The sequence below is a fragment of the Lipotes vexillifer genome, unplaced genomic scaffold (assembly GCF_000442215.2).
Source record: "Lipotes vexillifer unplaced genomic scaffold, Lipotes_vexillifer_v1.1 scaffold129, whole genome shotgun sequence".
Classification (NCBI taxonomy): Eukaryota; Metazoa; Chordata; class Mammalia; order Artiodactyla; family Lipotidae; genus Lipotes; species Lipotes vexillifer.
The window spans coordinates 3,158,333-3,176,737 of record NW_006777287.1 but is presented as its reverse complement, the minus strand read 5'-3'; the positions used below and the strand labels follow the sequence as shown (position 1 = coordinate 3,176,737).

The 18,405-nt window shown below is 43.5% G+C and overlaps 1 protein-coding gene across 1 annotated transcript in view; it reads left to right on the top strand.

Annotated features, from left to right (window-relative positions):
• Nucleotides 1-18,405, top strand: part of SHROOM4 (shroom family member 4) — a 217,442-nt gene that overhangs the window by 154,755 nt on the left and 44,282 nt on the right. The gene's annotated exons all lie outside the window — the stretch shown is intronic.

The window sequence follows — 18,405 nt, the reverse complement described above, 5'->3', positions numbered from 1 at the left end:
TTCCCTGCAACTTTGCTGACACTTAGTTAAAAAAATATATTGCCAATATCATTGAAAAAGGCATTTTATTGTTTTGTATTTTTGATTAGCTCTTCTTCCTCTGTAGCTGTTCTGTAGAGATATGTCATCCACCCTCTTTCCTTTGCATGCATTTACCGTGGGCAGTCACATCCACTGCGACAGCCTCGGCTGCCTCCTCTCTGTGGATAATGATCACATGTCCATACCCTGCCCTAACCTCTTTCTGGCACTGCAGCCCAGATATCAAGCTGCTTGCTGGGCATGACTATCTACATTATTTTTTAAGCATCTTTATTGGAGTATAATTGCTTTACAATGGTGTGTTAGTTTCTGCTCTATAACAAAGTGAACGAGCTATACACATACACACGTTCCCATATCTCTTCCCTCTTGTGTCTCCCTCCCTCCCACCCTCCCTATCCCACCCCTCTAGGTGGTCACAAAGCACAGAGCTGATCTCCCTGTGCTATGCGGCTGCTTCCCACTAGCTGTCTATTTTACGTTTGGTAGTGTATATATGTCCATGCGTCTCTCTTGCTTTGTCAGAGCTCACCCTTCCCCCTCCCCATATCCTCAAGTCCGTTCTCTAGTAGGTCTGTGTCTTTATTCCCGTCTTACCCCTAGGTTCTTCATGACCTTTTTCTTTTTTCTTAGATTCCATATATATGTGTTAGCATATTTGACAGCATATCAAACACGCTCATGTCTAAAATCAAACTCATGACTCCTGAAGCCAGCTCTGGCTCTCAACTTCCCTATCTGGATTAGTGATACCACCATTCTCCTAGGTGTTTCATGGTCACCTTAACTCCTCTCTCTACTCCATATTTAATTAGTAGTCCAAGCTTCTTGATTCTGTCTTTTATGTCCTTTCTCACATCCTTCCCTTCTGCTCCACCCTCACTGTCATTGCTCTACTTCTACCTTTTATTATGTCTATTACACTAGCTTACTCACTTCACTCTGCTTTCAGTATTTATCCATATAATTCATTCTACATGTGGCTATGAGAATAACCTTCCTAACATGCTTTTACCATGTTGCTTTCCTATCCTGGAACCTCCAAAGCCTCTCTCTCGCCTACTGGTAAAGTAAGTGCTTTACCCTGACACTTAAGGCCCACCGTGTTGTTGCATCATTCTAATTTTACTTCCTGTGTGCCTTACAGAAACTGTGTTCTTCCTTCAGCATATTCCTGCTTTATCCACTCTTGTTTTTGCAAAACCTGGCATGACATCTCCCCCAGTCTCCTCCAGCTGAAATTGTCCTGAGTCTTCAAAATCAGAGGCTTTGTGAAGTCTTCCTTGATTCAATTAGCTGTACTTTCCCCTTTTTTTCCTCATTGTCTGGTTTTAGACAGCAATTTTATAGTGTTTTCAACAAAAAATTAAGGAAGCTTGCTTAATAATGTTTTTATTACATGAGTGGCTTTAAATTTTTATTGAAATATAGTTGCTTTACAATGTTGTGGTGTTAGTTTCAGGGGTACAGCAAAGTGATTTGGATATGTATGTATGTATGTGTGTGTTCTTTTTTTGGATTCTTTTCCATTATAGGTTATATAAGATATTGAATATAGTTCCCTGTACAGTAAATCCTTGTTGTTCTCCTTTTTTAAACTCTCATTTTGTTAGCATTCCCTTTATGACACGATAGTCTGCCCTGTTTAGTTACTTAGCTATTTTTATTCACCCCCTACCACACTATAAATTTCTTGAGCACAGGAATTATATCTTCTTCATTTTGGCATGTTCCATAGTACCTCTCCAAGCACGTTAACTGTAGATAGGAGCTCCATAAATGCTTGAATAAAAGAATGGTAAGGACTGCCAACTTTTTTTTTAAGAACTACTAGTGACTCAGTTTCGGGAATGAATTCTGTGCTAAGATACAGATGCCAGACAACCCAAATGTCATGGCTTTTTCTTCTTTTTCCCTCACTATCCACAGCCAATCCATCAACAAATACTGTAAGCTCTACCTCTTCAAGATACCTCTAATCAAACCTCTTTTCTCTACCCCTACGGCTTCCTCCCTAGAGCAAATCCTATAAGAGCCTTTTTAAACTGGTTCCCTGTCTTCTACTCTTGTCCTGCCTAAATCTATCAGCCAAGTGAGATTTTTATAAAACTTAGGTCATGGTAGTCCTCTGTTTAACAACCTCCAGTAACTTACTTCCCACTACACTGAGAATAAAACACAAACTTCCTATCTTGGCCTTTGGAAACTCCATGATCTGGCCTTGGCACGTCCCCAACCTCACGTCCCTGTACTGTCTATCTTGCTCACTGTGCTCCAGCTCTCCTGAGCATCGGCCATTCCTCATTGTCATGTTTGCTCAAAGCAGAGTGAGTAGGTTCTCTTGGTTCTATTTAGGTCCTCACTGTTATTGGACGTTGTCTTTGGGCTTCATGCCTTTAGTAGTGGAGATGACTCAGGGAGTGGCCAGAAGCAATTCTAAAGGTTTTGAGACTTGACTTTAGGCAAAACTTTTGTGGAGTCCATCATTTTTCTGAAAATTGGTACTCCAATACTGAGTTTGGGCTGAAGGAGGTATTTGGCTGAAAGGGAAAAGAAAGGAAATCTTATATTACTCCTGTAACCTTCTTCCCAAGGGATGCTACAAATATTACTAATAGAAATTGGAGCTGGAGGGCAAACATCCTCCACCTTCTTTATCACCCTGGGTGTTGATTTAGGAAATTGGGCATCATAGCAGAAGCTGACTCAACAGATGAGGTTCTGTGAACCTACTGTCATTTTCCCTATGTACTCTTCTGAAGTCTCCCTCAGGCCTCTGGTGTTGTACCCTTAGCTTTTGTATATAAGGGAAGAGAGAAAAGCCCTCTTTGTTATTCAGATTATTTATTTTTTTTAATGAACAACATGCTCTGGAATTAATTTAGCTTTGGGTGGGTATAGAATGGATATTTAAGTACTCCTACATGGGGAAATTTAAATCATGCCTTAAAGACTTTTGTGGTACACGGGCCTCTCACTGTTGTGGCCTCTCCCGTTGCGGAGCACAGGCTCCGGATGCGCAGGCTCAGCGGCCATGGCTCATGGGCCCAGCCACTCCGCGGCATGTGGGATCCTCCTGGACCGGGGCACGAACCCGTGTCCCCTGCACTGGCAGGCGGACTCTCAACCACTGCGCCAGCAGGGAAGCCCTGTTATTCAGATTCTTGACTTGCTCCCCTTGCTTCTAGAAGCTGTGAAATATGCGCCATCCACCTCCTTGCCTTTGGGATCATTGACAAGAAATAGTGTATGATGGGTATTTGTTATCAGATATACATAGATAGAGTATGCTTCACAGCCCACTCTGAAAGAGAATTCCAAGTACTGTGTTTCTAAACTGCTAAGCAGTTTTCTAGCCCCTAATATTTGCAGAGCTCTCTCACATCATTCATATGGTTGCTTCGTGCCAACCTTCTTTGGAAAAAGAGGTGTCCCTGTGTTTTAAAGATTCCAATGTGAAAAAGGGGAGAAATGAAAGCAAAAGGTCAAGTGTAAAGGCCCTAACCAGATGAGGGTATTGCTCTTTACTTGGAAAGCCACAAGACACCCCTTGACACGCAGCACAGCATTTCAGGGAGTCTTTACTCCCACCCCAACATCGCTTTCCTTTCTTATTCACTACCCTGGGTTTCCTTTAAGCCATGAATGGATCCTGAGGTGGAGGCTGGAGAGGGGCGATCCAGCAGGTTTACATGAAAGTACTTGACCTGGCTATTCCGAAAGGTGAGGGGAGGTAGTCCCTTCTATGTAAAGTACCTGTATCTCAGATGACCCAAATTATAGCTCCCCAACTGACAAGAAATGCCTTGTCCTAAAAGTTCTCTTTTAAATTATACATACATATATACACCCACATACACATAGACATACACACAGATACACACATACATACGCATACATGTATACAGACATATACATTCACACATTTACATACACATACATGTTCTCCCTTGGTTGGGTCTGTATAAGGAAGGTCTCCAGATCACCAGGTTTCAGGGTCCCCCAGGTAACAGTGTGAGGGTATGAGGAGGCCTTCAGAGCTCTATATCCCTCTACAGTGATCAAGGGACTTTTGCCTCCTTCTGTCAGATAAACAAGCCATGCATTGTTCTGTCCAACAGCTGTGTTCGGGCTTCCCTTGGTGCTGAGTGGGCCAGAATGAGCATGGATTCCTTCGTGTGGGGCAGGTGGAATGCGCTGTTTTGGGGTGGGGGAGGCTGGAAGAGCCACTTAAAGTAAACGGAGCTAATCAAGGACACTCTTTTGTGCTTCTCCTTATCTAAACACTTCCAAAAAATGAAAGAGCCTGCAGTAGGTTATGGGCCAGACCTCAGGCTAAGCATAACCCCAAGCAACAGGGGCCATATTTTTCTTCTTGCCCTGGGTTGGATCAGAGCCACGGTTCTCTTTCTGCTTGCCCTCTACCTTCCTCCCTCCAAAAATAGTTCTTGAGGGGTCTGCTGGGAGCCAGGCTCAGAGACTGGTAGTGCTGTCAGAAGGTATTGGGGTGACACCCCACTACAGCAGCCAGAGGTTGACTCCTTCTAGAATTGGTCCACCTCCCTCCCCTCACCTCTCACAACAGCCTTTATGAGGCCTGTTCTGGGAGCCAGCTTCTGACAGATCTGCCACTTCTGCCTGCATGTGCTCACCCTCTTTGCACCCACGCCAAGTTCTTATCCTCTGAGTGCTTGGAAAAGAAGCAGTCATCTTTTCCTTCTCCTGAACATAGGAGGTGATACTTGCTCATGTTGTCTGGAACTTAGCTCTGCTAAGTGAGAGGGTACCTCTTTTACCTCCACCCTATCTCCCAGCCTCCTTTCTAAATCCCAAACTGGCCAAACTGTTCGCATTCCTCTCTAATCATCCTCTGCCCAAGGATTTCTTCAGTATATGCTATCTGTGCCCATCTGCCCATCATATCACCTCCTCTGGTGACTACCCAACTGTCACGCTTCCACCCTGCCTCCCTACCTGAACCAGTCCCAAGAACGTGCTTGCACCTTTAATCAAAACTTTCTCAGCCCACCTGGCCACTGACAGGGCCAGACTGCTATCAAATTTGTTATTCTTTACTTCGTTAGGAAATGGGGGTTCAGGGAAGCATTTTTATGGACTGGGTTACTGAGTGGAGGGAGGAAGGCACTTGGCGACCAGATTAGGGAAGGCTGGGTACCCAGGCCTGAATAATGATATTAGAAGGGACTGTTTATTCTGATGCTGTTTCAGACCAGCATCTAGGGGTTATTCCCTAGTGTACTGCTAACACTAAAGGTATTATATTCCCTAGTGTATCGTCAGAATGTGGTTATCACACTGGCAGCACCACCATCACTCTAGAGCTTGTTAGAAAGTCAGAATCTGGAGCCCATTCTAGAGCTACTGAATCAGAATCTGATTCAAGATGGACAGGTGATTAGTCTGGCCACTGAAGTTTAAGGAGTGCTACTCTAGAGAACTAGGCTTGGCATTTGAACATTCTCTTAAGTAGTCCTTTCGCTCTCCTCTTCATCTGGCTTGAAGACATTCTTTTTCTAGCCACTAACAATACCCTTCCCATTATTATTTGGGGTAGAGGATAATATTAGTAACGGATATCATTTATTGAATGCCTATCACATGCCAGGCATGCACTACAGATGAGGAAATTGAGGCTCTGTGACACACCCAAGGCCAAATAACTAGTGGGTGGGAAAGCTGAGACTCCAAGCCAGATCCACATGCACATAAAAATCCCCAAACTTCCCCCTTACAGTACTTCTAACTACCAAAGGAGGGCTTTGGCACCTGCCTTTTGTGGAACAGACAAAAGTCCACCCAAACCTCCCTAGGAGGTACAGAGGGAAGAGAGGGGAAGGTGCCTCCCGGCATAATTTCCCTAGAAAGCGAAGGCCCTGGCATCATTCTTGTCCTGAGGAAGCTCACATAAACCCTCTCAGGGGCCAGAAATGGCTGGAATTGGGACCAGAGGCCAAGGGAGACTGGAGTGGGGATCCAGGAATATTATGAAAGGAAAACCCTAACTCTAAATCCCCAAGAGAAATCAAATTCTGATGCCTGAGCTTGGGCTTAGTGTGTGCAACAAACTCCTGTGGGGCTGCTCTGGGTTCTGGCTGTTGCATAGGTCATTGAGGACATCATGTGGACCCCCAGGCTGGGGCCTGGGACTATTACGTCAGAGCATGCCATAGTTGGACGGGTTGTTTGTGACAATGGACTTTAATGTTTTATTTTGCAGAGAGGAAACAGAAGCCCATAGAGGGGGAGTAAATTGCCAGAGGTCAGAGCAAAATCATGGCAGAGGCAGGGATGCTTACTCCAAGCAGCACTGTTCTGGAGTTGGAGTCTCTGGTGTGAAATGCAGTTTCCTTTGGGTCTGCTCAGGTGCCTGTAGGACATGCAGACCCTGAAAATACAGCCAGAATGGTTTGTGAATCTTTCTACCTCAGCAGGACATTCATCTTGGGAGATCTCTAGGTTACTTGCCCCTATCTATGTAAAATCAGCTGTAGTGCTACTTGCTTTTCTGGACCTGGAGGCTGCTGGGCCTGGCTTGATCTGGGCTTTCCTTTTCTGGGGCCCAGAGGACCTGTGGAGATGGCTGGGTGGGGTCAACCCAGTCCAGGAAGCATAGGAATTCTTTTAAGTGTATGTGTCTGGGGTATTTTTCTCCCTCACTTACGTGTATTTTTAAAAATTCTTTTTAGACACCCGCTTTATCTTTCCCAAACATCATTTCCTTGCTCCTTTCCTGAGTTCTAGCAGTGGCTGGGGGCCCAGCTTCCTTATTGGCCTCTGAGCTGTGGAAGAGGGCGGGCCAGGGCTCAGAGGAGGCTGGAGTAGGGAACAGGGGGGCTGTTTATGCTGCTGGAACTGCCTTTCATCCTTCCCTTTGCCACCAGGGTGCTGGCTGGTTTCTGGAGCAGCGTCTTCACTCTTATCCAGCTCTTGACACTGGCTTTCATTCCCTAAGGCTGTGGCCTCCTCTAGGCCCAACCAGGCTGATAGCCATACCTTGCCTTCAGTGCTACTCCTTTCTGTTCTTGGAACAGGGACCTGGCTGTGCTTGAGCCTCTTGAATCACACTCAGGGGCTTGGGCTGATGGCCCCTCTTGTCAAGAGGACTTAAAGGAAGGCAGATGGGTTTCTGCTAAAGGAGGATCCAGCCTGCAGAAAGAAGCCCAGGGGGCTGGCTGGAGGGGTTGTTGAGGAGCATCTGAGCTGGCTGAATAACCAGCTCTCTCCTAAGCCATCTCCCCATCCTGGGCAACTTCTATGGTAGGTACTACTGGTAGCCATGGCCATCATGGCTGCTGCTCCCTCTTCCCCCGTTGGCTTTCTTTCTTCAATATCCCATTTTGCTTCCTAAGAAAGGAATTTGGGGGTAATGAATGATAGGGTGTGTGTTTAATGATAGTGCCTTAGGAGAAAGGGGTTGTTGCCTCCACAGCTAGGCCTGGAGCTACATGGTTGGTGGTTGGCATTTTCTTACCTCTGTGCTTATTTCTCCTCATCCTCTTTCCCCACTGCCTAAGGAGGGGATGGTTTAAACTTTAGGACTACTGAGACTTCCCTTTTCTGACTGCTTCTTGAAGGAATGGCTAGGAGAAGACTTAGGTGTATAAGCTTTTTGAGATAGATCCCTCTTTGGGGAGGCGGATTCGTGTGGTATCCTAAAAAGGGTTGGAGGACCTGAGCCTCATTCTCAACTGCTGGTTACTAGCTGTGTGTTCTTGGCAAAGCAGTTCAGCTCTCTGTGTCTCTGTTTCTGCATCTGTAAAGGGGCCATAATAATAGCGCTTACTGATAAGGCTGGAGTGAGGATTGAATCAGCTAATGCATGCAAAGTGCGCAGCGCCAGGTACATCTTAAATATCCAGTGAGTGATCCCTGTTGTTATTTTTTTTAAGTTAATAGTGTTACGTTTTTTTTAAGTTAACAGTACGTCAGACACTATGCTGAGTGATTTCACACATGGGACTGCATTTAATCCAGACTTTAACTCATGAGTAAGGGATGGTGATCGTCTCCATTTTACAGATAAAGAATCTACAACTGAGAGAAGTGACTTGCCCCAGGTCACACTGCTAGGATTGGAATGTGAGTGTGGACTGACTCCAAGTCTAGGGCTCTTCAGGAAGAATAATAGGCCAAGTATTAGACCCTATAGATAGTTTCCTCTCCTTTCCTAATCTAGGGCTAGAAGGCTCCAGCTCTGGCTACAGTTCCTCCACTGGGATTTTCCTCCCTGCAGCTTGTGCTTTTCTCCCAGTGGTCCCAAAGCCCCCAGTGCCTTGCTTCTGTCTCCTTTTGGGTTGTTTCCCACTCCTGGAGAAACCCTAGAGAGAGTAGGAGCCTTTGTAAGCTATCTTTCAAAGTATGGCAAGGGAGTGATGTTAGTGGAACCTTGACAGTGGATGGACAAATCTGGATGGAAGTACTCTTAAACCATCTAGAAGGAAAAGTCTGAGCTGACAACCCTTACTATAGCACCTACTACACATTGACCACTTGTTATGCATCAGTATGTATCCCAGATGCTTTGAGAATATTCTCTCTCATCCCCACAATAACCTGGCCAGGTAAGGATTATTGTTTTGGTTTGGTTTGGGTTTTTTTTGGATAAGAAAACTGACTAAAGCTCAGATAGGTTAAGTGACTTACACAGAATCACACATCCAAAATGGTAGTTAGGCTATGAACCTAGTAGATCTGTCTCACTTGTTTTTGTCTCGTTGCCTGCTGGCTTGCTATAGTTGGTAGGATGAGACTAACATACATGAAATGATGATGAGCAATATCAAACATTATATTATGATGGGCTAAATTGTGGGGACTAGATTACTAAGGACAAGCTCCCTGGAGTAGACATTACTCGAGCAGTACCTTGAATAACAGGTGGGATTTAGAGTACCAAAATGAGAGGGGGCATTCCAGGCAGAGGGAACATTCACAGTAACAACTGAAACCCCATTCTAGGCAGTTGACATTCATGGTCTCATTTGATTTTTTTACAACTCCATTAACTAGGTACTGTTATCCCCATTTTACTGTCATAGAAGCTAGAGCTCTGAGAAGTGAAAGCACCTGTCTAAAGCAACAGAGCTTTTAAGTGGTGGATTCCAACCAAGGTCCAATTCCAGAGCCTGTGCTAGATTCTACTAGAAAACCAAAAGCAGAGGCACAAAGCTGGTTGCAGGGTGTGATCGGAACAGAGACATGAGAGGTTGGGTTGGGTGGGTAAAGATAGCTTATAAAGGGCTTTGAAAGTCTGATCCAGTTTACACTTGCTGCAGGACAGGTTAAGAAATAGGGAGCCAGTGAAGATTCTTGAATAGGAAAGTGCCACAATCCAGTTGTTGTCTGACATGATATGATCTAAAAGCAGTGACTGGAGGTGGAACAAGGTGAGACTGGCTGGCGGGATAACACAGCGTTTCTCTTTTTGTTTTTCTGTTTTTTTTGGACCTTTGCTCTTTATTTTTTATTTTTTTCTTTACATCTTTATTGGAGTATAATTGCTTTACAATGGTGTGCTAGTTTCTGCTTTATAACAAAGTGAATCAGTTATACATATACATATGTTCCCATATCTCCTCCCAACATCTTTATTGGGGTATAATTGCTTTACAATGGTGTGTTAGTTTCTGCTTTATAACAGAGTGAGTCAGTTATACATATATATATGTTCCCATATCTCTTCCCTCTTTGTCTCCCTCCCTCCCACCCTCCCTATCCCATCTAGGTGGTCACAAAGCACCGAGCTGATCTCCCTGTGCTATGCAGCTGCATCCCACTAGCTACCTGTTTTACGTTTGGTAGTGTATATATGTCCATGCCACTTCCTCGCTTTTTCACAGCTTACCCTTCCCCCTCTCCATATCCTCAAGTCCATTATCTAGTAGGTCTGTGTCTTTATTCATGTCTTACCCCTAGGTTCTTCATGACATTGTTTTTTTTTTCTTAAATTCCATATATATGTGTTAGCATACGGCATTTGACTTTCTCTTTCTGACTTACTTGACTCTGTATGACAGACTCTAGGTCCATCCACCTCATTACAAATAGCTCAATTTCGTTTCTTTTTATGGCTGAGTAATAGTCCATTGTATATATGTGCCACATCTTCTTTATCCATTCATCCAATGATGGACAATTAGGTTGTTTCCATCTCCTGGCTATTGTAAATAGAGCTGCAATTAACATTTTGGTACATGACTCTTTATGAATTATGGTTTTCTCAGGGTATATGCCCAGTAGTGGGATTGCTGGGTCATATGGTAGTTCTATTTGTAGTTTTTTAAGGAACCTCCATACTGTTCTCCATAGTGGCTGAACCAATTCACATTCCCACCAGCAGTGCAAGAGTGTTCCCTTTTCTCCACACCCTCTCCAGCATTTATTGTTTCTAGATTTTTTGATGATGGCCATTCTGACTGGTGTGAGATGATATCTCATTGTAGTTTTGATTTGCATTTCTCTAATGATTAATGATGTTGAGCATTCTTTCATGTGTTTGTTGGCAGTCTGTATATCTTCTTTGGAGAAATGTCTATTTAGGTCTTCTGCCCATTTTTGGATTGGGTTGTTTGTTTTTTTGTTATTGAGCTGCATGAGCTGCTTGTAAATTTTGGAGATTAATCCTTTGTCAGTTGATTCATTTGCAAATATTTTCTCCCATTCTGAGGGTTGTCTTTTGGTCTTGTTTATGGTTTCCTTTGCTGTGCAAAAGCTTTGAAGTTTCATTAGGTCCCATTTGTTTATTTTTGTTTTTATTTCCATTTCTCTAGGAGGTGGGTCAAAAAGGATCTTGCTGTGATTTATGTCATAGAGTGTTCTGCCTATGTTTTCCTCTAAGAGTTTGATAGTTTCTGGCCTTACATTTAGGTCTTTAATCCATTTTGAGCTTATTTTTGTGTATGGTGTTAGGGAGTGATCTAATCTCATACTTTTAAATGTACCTGTCCAGTTTTCCCAGCACCACTTATTGAAGAGGCTGTCCTTTCTCCACTGTACATTCCTGCCTCCTTTATCAAAGATAAGGTGACCATATGTGCGTGGGTTTATCTCTGGACTTTCTATCCTGTTCCATTGATCTATATTTCTGTTTTTGTGCCAGTATCATACTGTCTTGATTACTGTAGCTTTCTGGTATAGTCTGAAGTCAGGGAGTCTGGATTCTCCAGCTCTGTTTTTTGTTCTCAAGATTGCTTTGGCTATTCGGGGTCTTTTGTGTTTCCATAAAAAATTGTGAAATTTTTTCTTCTAGTTCTGTGAAAAATGCCATTGGTAGTTTGATAGGAATTGTATTGAATTTGTAGATTGCTTTGGGTAGTACAGTCATTTTCACAATGTTGATTCTTGCAATCCAGGAACATGGTATATCTCTCCATCTATTTGTATCATCTTTAATTTGATCATCAGTGTCTTATAATTTTCTGCATCCAGGTCTTTTGCCTCCTTAGGTAGGTTTATTCCTAGATATTTTATTCTTTTTGTTGCAATGGTAAATGGGAGTGTTTTCTTGATTTTACTCTCAGATTTTTCATCATTAGTGTATAGGAATGCCAGAGATTTCTGTGCATTAATTTTGTATCCTGCTACTTTACCAACTTCATTGATTAGCTCTAGTAGTTTTCTGGGAGCATCTTTACGATTCCCTATGTATAGTATCATGTCATCTGCAAACAGTGACAGCTTTACTTCTTCTTTTCCAATTTGGATTCCTTTCATTTCCTTTTCTTCTCTGATTGCTGTGGCTAAAACTTCCAAAACTATGTTGAATAAGAGTGGAGAGAGTGGGCAACCTTGTCTTGTTCCTGATCTTAGTGGAAATGCTTTCAGTTTTTCACCATTGAGGATGATGTTGGCTGCGGGTTTGTCATATATTGCCTTTATTATGTTGAGGAAAGTTCCCTCTATGCCTAATTTCTGCAGGGTTTTTTATCATAAATGAGTGTTGAAATCTGTCGAAAGCTTTCTCTGCATCTATTGAGATGATCATATGGTTTTTCTCCTTCAGTTTGTTAATATGGTGTATCACGTTGATTGATTTGTGTATATTGAAGAATCCTTGCATTCCTGGAATAAACCCCACTTGATCATGGTGTAGGATCCTTTTAATGTGCTGCTGGATTCTGTTTGCTAGTATTTTGTTGAGGATTTTTGCATCTATGTTCATCAGTGATATTGGTCTGTAGTTTGCTTTCTTTGTGACATCTTTGTCTGGTTTTGGTATCAGGGTGATGGTGGCCCCATAGAATGAGTTTGGAAGTGTTCCTCCCTCTGCTATGTTTTGGAAGAGTTTGAGAAGGATAGTTGTTAGCTCTTCTCTAAATGTTTGATAGGATTCGCCTGTGAAGCCATCTGGTCCTGGGCTTTTGTTTGTTGGAAGATTTTTAAACACAGTTTCAATTTCAGTGCTTGTGATTGGTCTGTTCACGTTTTCTATTTCTTCCTGATTCAGTCTTCGCAGGTTGTGCTTTTCCAAGAATTTGCCCATTTCTTCCAGGGTGTCCATTTTATTGGCATAGAGTTCCTTATGGTAATCCCTCATGATCTTTTGTATTTCTGCAGTGTAGCTGTTACTTCTCCTTTTTGATTTCTAATTTTATTGACTTGAGTCTTCTCCCTTTTTTCTTGATGAGTCTGGCTAATGGTTTATCAATTTTGTTTATCTTCTCAAAGAACCAGCTTTTAGTTTTATTGATCTTTGCTATTGTTTCCTTCATTTCTTATTCATATATTTCTGATCTGATCTTTATGATTTCTTTCCTAATGCTAACTTTGGGGTTTTTTTGTTCTTCTTTCTCTAATTGCTTTAGGTGCAAGGTTATGTTGTTTATTCGAGATGTGTCCTGTTTTTTAAGGTAGGATTGTATTGCTATAATCTTCCCTCTTAGATCTGCTGTTGCTGCATCCCATAGGTTTTAGGTCATTGTGTCTCCATTGTTATTTGTTTCTAGGTATTTTTTGATTTCCTCTTTGATTTCTTCAGTGATCACTTCGTTATTAAGTAGTGTATTGTTTAGCCTCCATGTGTTTGTATTTTTTACAGATCTTTTCCTGTAATTGATAGTCTCATAGCATTGTGGTCGGAAAAGCTACTTGATACAATTTCAATTTTCTTAAATTTACCAAGGCTTGATTTGTGACCCAAGATATGATCTATCCTGGAGAATGTTCAATGAGCAGTTCAGAAAAATGTGTATTCTGTTGTTTCTGGATGGAATGTCCTATAAATATCAATTAAGTCCATCTTGTTTAATATATCATTTAAAGCTTGTGTTTCCTTATTTATTTTCATTTTGGATGATCGGTCCACTGGTGAAAGTGGGGTGTCAAAGTCCCCTACTATGAATGTGTTACTGTCGATATCACCTTTTATGGCTATTAGTATTTGCCTTATGTATTGAGGTGCTCCTATGTTGGGTGCATAAATATTTACAGTTGTTATGTCTTCTTCTTGGATCGATCCCTTTATCATTATGTAGTGTCCTTCTTTGCCTCTTCTAAAAGTCTTTCTTTTAAAGTCTATTTTGTCTGATATGAGAACTGCTACTCCAGTTTTCTTTTGGTTTCCATTTGCATGGAATATCTTTTTCCATCCCCTCACTTTCAGTCTGTATGTGTGTCTAGGTCTGAAGTGGGTCTCTTGTAGACAGCATATATATGAGTCTTGTTTTTGTATCCATTCAGCCAGTCTCTGTCTTTTGGTGGGAGCATTTAATCCATTTACATTTAAGGTAATTATTGATATGTATGTTCCTATTCCCATTTTCTTAATTGTTTTGGGTTTGTTATTGTAGGTGTTTTCCTTCTCTTGTGTTTCTTGCCTAGAGAAGCTCCTTTAGCATTTGTTGTAAAGCTGGTTTGGTGGTGCTGAACTCTCTCAGCTTTTGCTTGTCTGTAAAAGGTTTTAATTTCTCCATCAAATCTGAATGAGATCCTTGCTGGGTAGAGTAATCTTGGTTGTAGGTTGTTCTCCTTCATCACTTTAAATATGTCCTGCCAGTCCCTTCTGGCTTGCAGAGTTTCTGCTGAAAGATCAGCTCCTAACTTTATGGGGATTCCCTTGTGTGTTATTTGTTGTTTTTCCCTTGCTGCTTTTAAACTGTTTTCTTTGTATTTAATTTTTGACAGTTTGATTAATATGTGTCTTGGCGTGTTTCTCCTTGGATTTATCCTGTATGGGACTCTCTGTGCTTCCTGGGCTTGATTTACTATTTCCTTTCCCATATTAGGGAAGTTTTCAACTATAGTCTCTTCAAATATTTTCTCAGTCCCTTTCTTTTTCTCTTCTTCTTCTAGAACCCCTATAATTCGAATGTTGGTGCGTTTAATGTTGTCCCAGAGGTCTCTGAGACTGTCCTCAGTTCTTTTCCTTCTTTTTTCTTTATTCTGCTCTGCAGTAGTTATATGTACTATTTTGTCTTCCAGGTCACTTATCCGTTCTTCTGCCTCAGTTATTCTGCTATTGATCCCATCTAGAGTATTTTTAATTTCATTTATTGTGTTGTTCATCGTTGCTTGTTTCATCTTTAGTTCTTCTAGGTCCTTTTTAAATGTTTCTTGCATTTATTCTGTTTTCAAGATTTTGGATCATCTTTACTATCATTATTCTGAATTCTTTTTCAGGTAGACTGCCTATTTTTTCTTCATTTGTTAGGTCTGGTGGGTTTTTATCTTGCTCCTTCATCTGCTCTGTTTTTTTCTGTCTTCTCATTTTGCTTATCTTACTGTGTTTGGGGTCTCCTTTTTTGCAGGCTGCAGGTTCGTAGTTCCCGTTGTTTTTGGTGTCTGTCCCCAGTGGCTAAAGTTGTTTCAGTGTGTTGTGTAGGCTTCCTCGTGGAGGGGACTAGTGCCTGTGTTCTGGTGGATGAGGCTGGATGTTGTCTTTCTGGTGGGCAATCCACATCTCTTGGGGTGTTTTGGGGTGTCTGTGGACTTATTATGATTTTAGGCAGCCTCTCTGCTAATGCGTGGGGGTGTGGTCCTGTCTTGCTAGTTGTTTGGCCTATGGTGTCTAGCACTGTAGCTTGCTGGTCGTTGAGGGAAGCTGGGTGCTGGTGTTGAGATGGAGGTCTCTGGGAGATTTTCGCCATTGATATTATGTGGAGCTGGGAGGTCTCTTGTGGACCTGTATCCTGAGGTTGGCTCTCCCATCTCAGAGGCACAGCACTGACTCTTGGCTGCAACACCTACTGCCTTTCATCCGCGTGGCTCAGAATAAAAGGGAGAAAAAGAAGAAAAGAAAGAAAGAAAGAAAGAAAGAAAGAAAGAAAGAAAGAAAGAAAGAAAGAAAGAAAGAAAGAAAAAGGAAGGAAGGAAGAAAGAAAGAAGAAAGAAGGAAAGAAAGTAAGGGAGGAAGGAGGGAAGGAAGGAAGAAAGAAAGAAAAGAAAGAAAGGATAAAATAAAATAAAGTAAGATAAAATAAAATAGTTATTAAAATAAAAAATAATTATTAAGAAAAAAAATTTTTTTAAGAAAAAAAAGACAGATACAGCCCTAGGACAAATGGTGACAGCAAAGCTATACAGACAAAATCTCACACAGAAGCATACACATACACACAAAAAGTGGAAAAGGGGAAAAAATAGTAAATCTTGCTCTCAAAGTCCACCTCCTCAGTTTGGGATGATTTGTTGTCTGTTCAGGTATTCCACAGATGCAGGGTACATGAAGTTGATTTTGGAGCTTTAATCCACTGCTTCTGAGGCTGCTGGGAGAGATTTCCCTTTCTCTTCTTTGTTCGCACAGCTCCTGGGGCTCAGCTTTGGATTTGGCCCCGCCTCTGCATGTAGGTCGCCGGAGGGCGTCTGTTCTTCCCTCAGACAGGACGGGGTTAAAGGAGCAACTGCTTCCGGGACTCTGGCTCCCTCAGGCCTGGGGGAGTGCGGGGCACGCGGTGGAAGGGGCTGGCGGGACGTTACAGCAGCCTGAGGCACACTGTGTGTTCTCCCGGGGGAGTTGTTCCTGGATCCCGGGACCCTGGCAGTGGCGGGCTGCACAGGCTCCCCAGAAGGGAGGTGTGGATAGTGACCTGTGCTGGCACACAGGCTTCTTGGTGGCGGCAGCAGCAGCCTTAACGTCTCATGCCCGTCTCTGCGATCCGTGCTGTTAGCCGCGGCTCCCGCCGGTCTCTGGAGCTCCTCTAAGCAGCGCTCTTAATCCCCTCTCCTCACACACCAGGAAACAAAGAGGGAAGAAAAATTATCTTGCCTCTTCGGTAGGTCCATACTTCTCCCCGGACTCCCTCCCGGCTAGCCGTGGTGCACTAACCCCTTCTGGCTGTGTTCACGCCGCCAACCCCAGTTCTCTCCCGGCGCTCAGACCGAAGCCCAAGCCTCAGCTCCCAGCCCCGCCCGCCCTGGCGGGTGAGCAGACAAGCCTCTCGGGCTGGTGAATGCCGGTCGGCACCGATCCTCTGTGCAGGAATCTCTCCGCTTTGCCCTCCGCACCCCTATTGCTGTGCTCTCCTCCGTGGCTCCGAAGCTTTCCCCCTCCGCCACCCGCAGTCTCCGCCCGTGAAGGGGCTTCCTAGTGTATGGAACCCTTTCCTCCTTCACAGCTCCCTCCCACTGGTGCAAGTCCCGTCCCTATCCTTCTGTCTCCGCTTATTCTTTTTTCTTTTTCCCTACCCAGGTGCGTGGGGAGTTTCTTGCCTTTTGGGAGTTCTGAGGTCTTCTGCCAGTGTTCAGTAGGTGTTCTGTAGGAGCTGTTCCACGTGTAGATGTATTTCTGGTGTATCTGTGGGGAGGAAGTTGACCTCCGCATCTTACTCTTTCGCCATCTCCCCACAGTCTCCAACACAGCATTTTCGACACAAAGTGTTAAAGGCTAGAACAGGAGCTGTGGGTGGCATGCTCTGTGGAGGAACAAAATGATTATGTGGAATAGCCTCAATGAAAATAGTGGTGGGGAGCTGGGGGAGAGATAGAAAGAGGAAAAGCCAAAGAGATACTGTAAAAGAAGGCTCAGTGGAATTTAGTTAAAGACTGGATGGTTGGTGCACTCAACTTCAGGAATGCTGGATGTGGAAGAAGGGCCCAAAATAAGAGAGGTGCCATGCTCTCCACTGTATCCTCAGTGCCTAGAAATGTTGTACATGGTAGATACACATGGTACCTAGCACATACTAGTACATAGTACTTCTGTGAGATGCTTTATAATGGATGACTGACTTCTGGGTAACAGCCACTGGAGAGATTTTTAGCATCATGGTTTTGTGTGTGAAACTCTGGAGCAGGTGCCTCCCCACAAGGTCTTCTAGTGCCTTGAGCCTCCCTGCTGGGCACTCTGAATCCATAATAGAACAGTGTGGTTAAATGTGGGGGCCTCACCTCCTTTCCTTCCCATAAGTTTTAGCCACTGCTACTGACCTGTGGCTCTGGTTCCTGACCTTTGGTAGGCAGCTTCCCCTGCCCTTCCTCTTACACCTCCTTCTCTGTGTCTGGCCTATTACCGCTCAACACATGTTTTCCCCAGCAAGGTCATTCTCCTCAGGACTACCTTTTTAGGCCTTAGAGCTCAGCACAGCTGGGATATTCTGTGTTTCCGCTGGGGTGAGGGGCATTCCCAGCTACGATGGAATCAGCTTGAGTCTGTCTACTACTGCTCCTGGGAGGTAGAGAGCTGATTTATCCCCCTCTATAACAAGAGTGTTGAAAACATGGGTCCTTATCTTAGTCAACTCTGCTCCCTCAGTGTGTCTAGTATGGAATCTGCCACAGTAAATGAATGAATAAATTAGTAAATAAGCTATCATCTATTTATCTCTCCATCATCTCCTTTATTTATCGTGTTTCCCTTACTCTGTCATTATTTTGTTCTGTCATTATTTTGTTCTCTATCACCCATTTCTCTCTGTGTAGTTCCGTATAGTCTTTCTCAGACTTTTTTTCCTTTCTGTCATTTATTTTTCTCTGTACCATCTCTCCCTCTTTTCTCTGTCATCTGTCTGGCCCTTCTGACATCTATCTTTCTCTCCTTGTTTCCTCTCCCCTCCCCTCCTCTCCCTCCCCTCCCCTCCCTTTCCCTCCCTCTCTCTCTCTCTCTCTCCTTCCCCCTTCCCTCTTCCCTTTCCCCTCTCTCTTATTCTCCCCCCTCCCCTCATTCTCTCTCATATCAATCATCTCTTTATCTTCTGGCACTACCCATGCCCCATACATGCTCTTCCCCATCCCATTCTTCCCCACTTGCAGGGATGGCATCTATTCGTGTGAAATATACCAGAGCACAGGGATGGGTCCTGTAGAAGCCAGTCAGTGCAAGAGTTGTGGCTGCAGCCTCCAGCACCAGACAGACGCTGTGGTTGTATCCAGAGCCTTGGCCTCAGACCCATTTCCCTTTATTCACCCCTG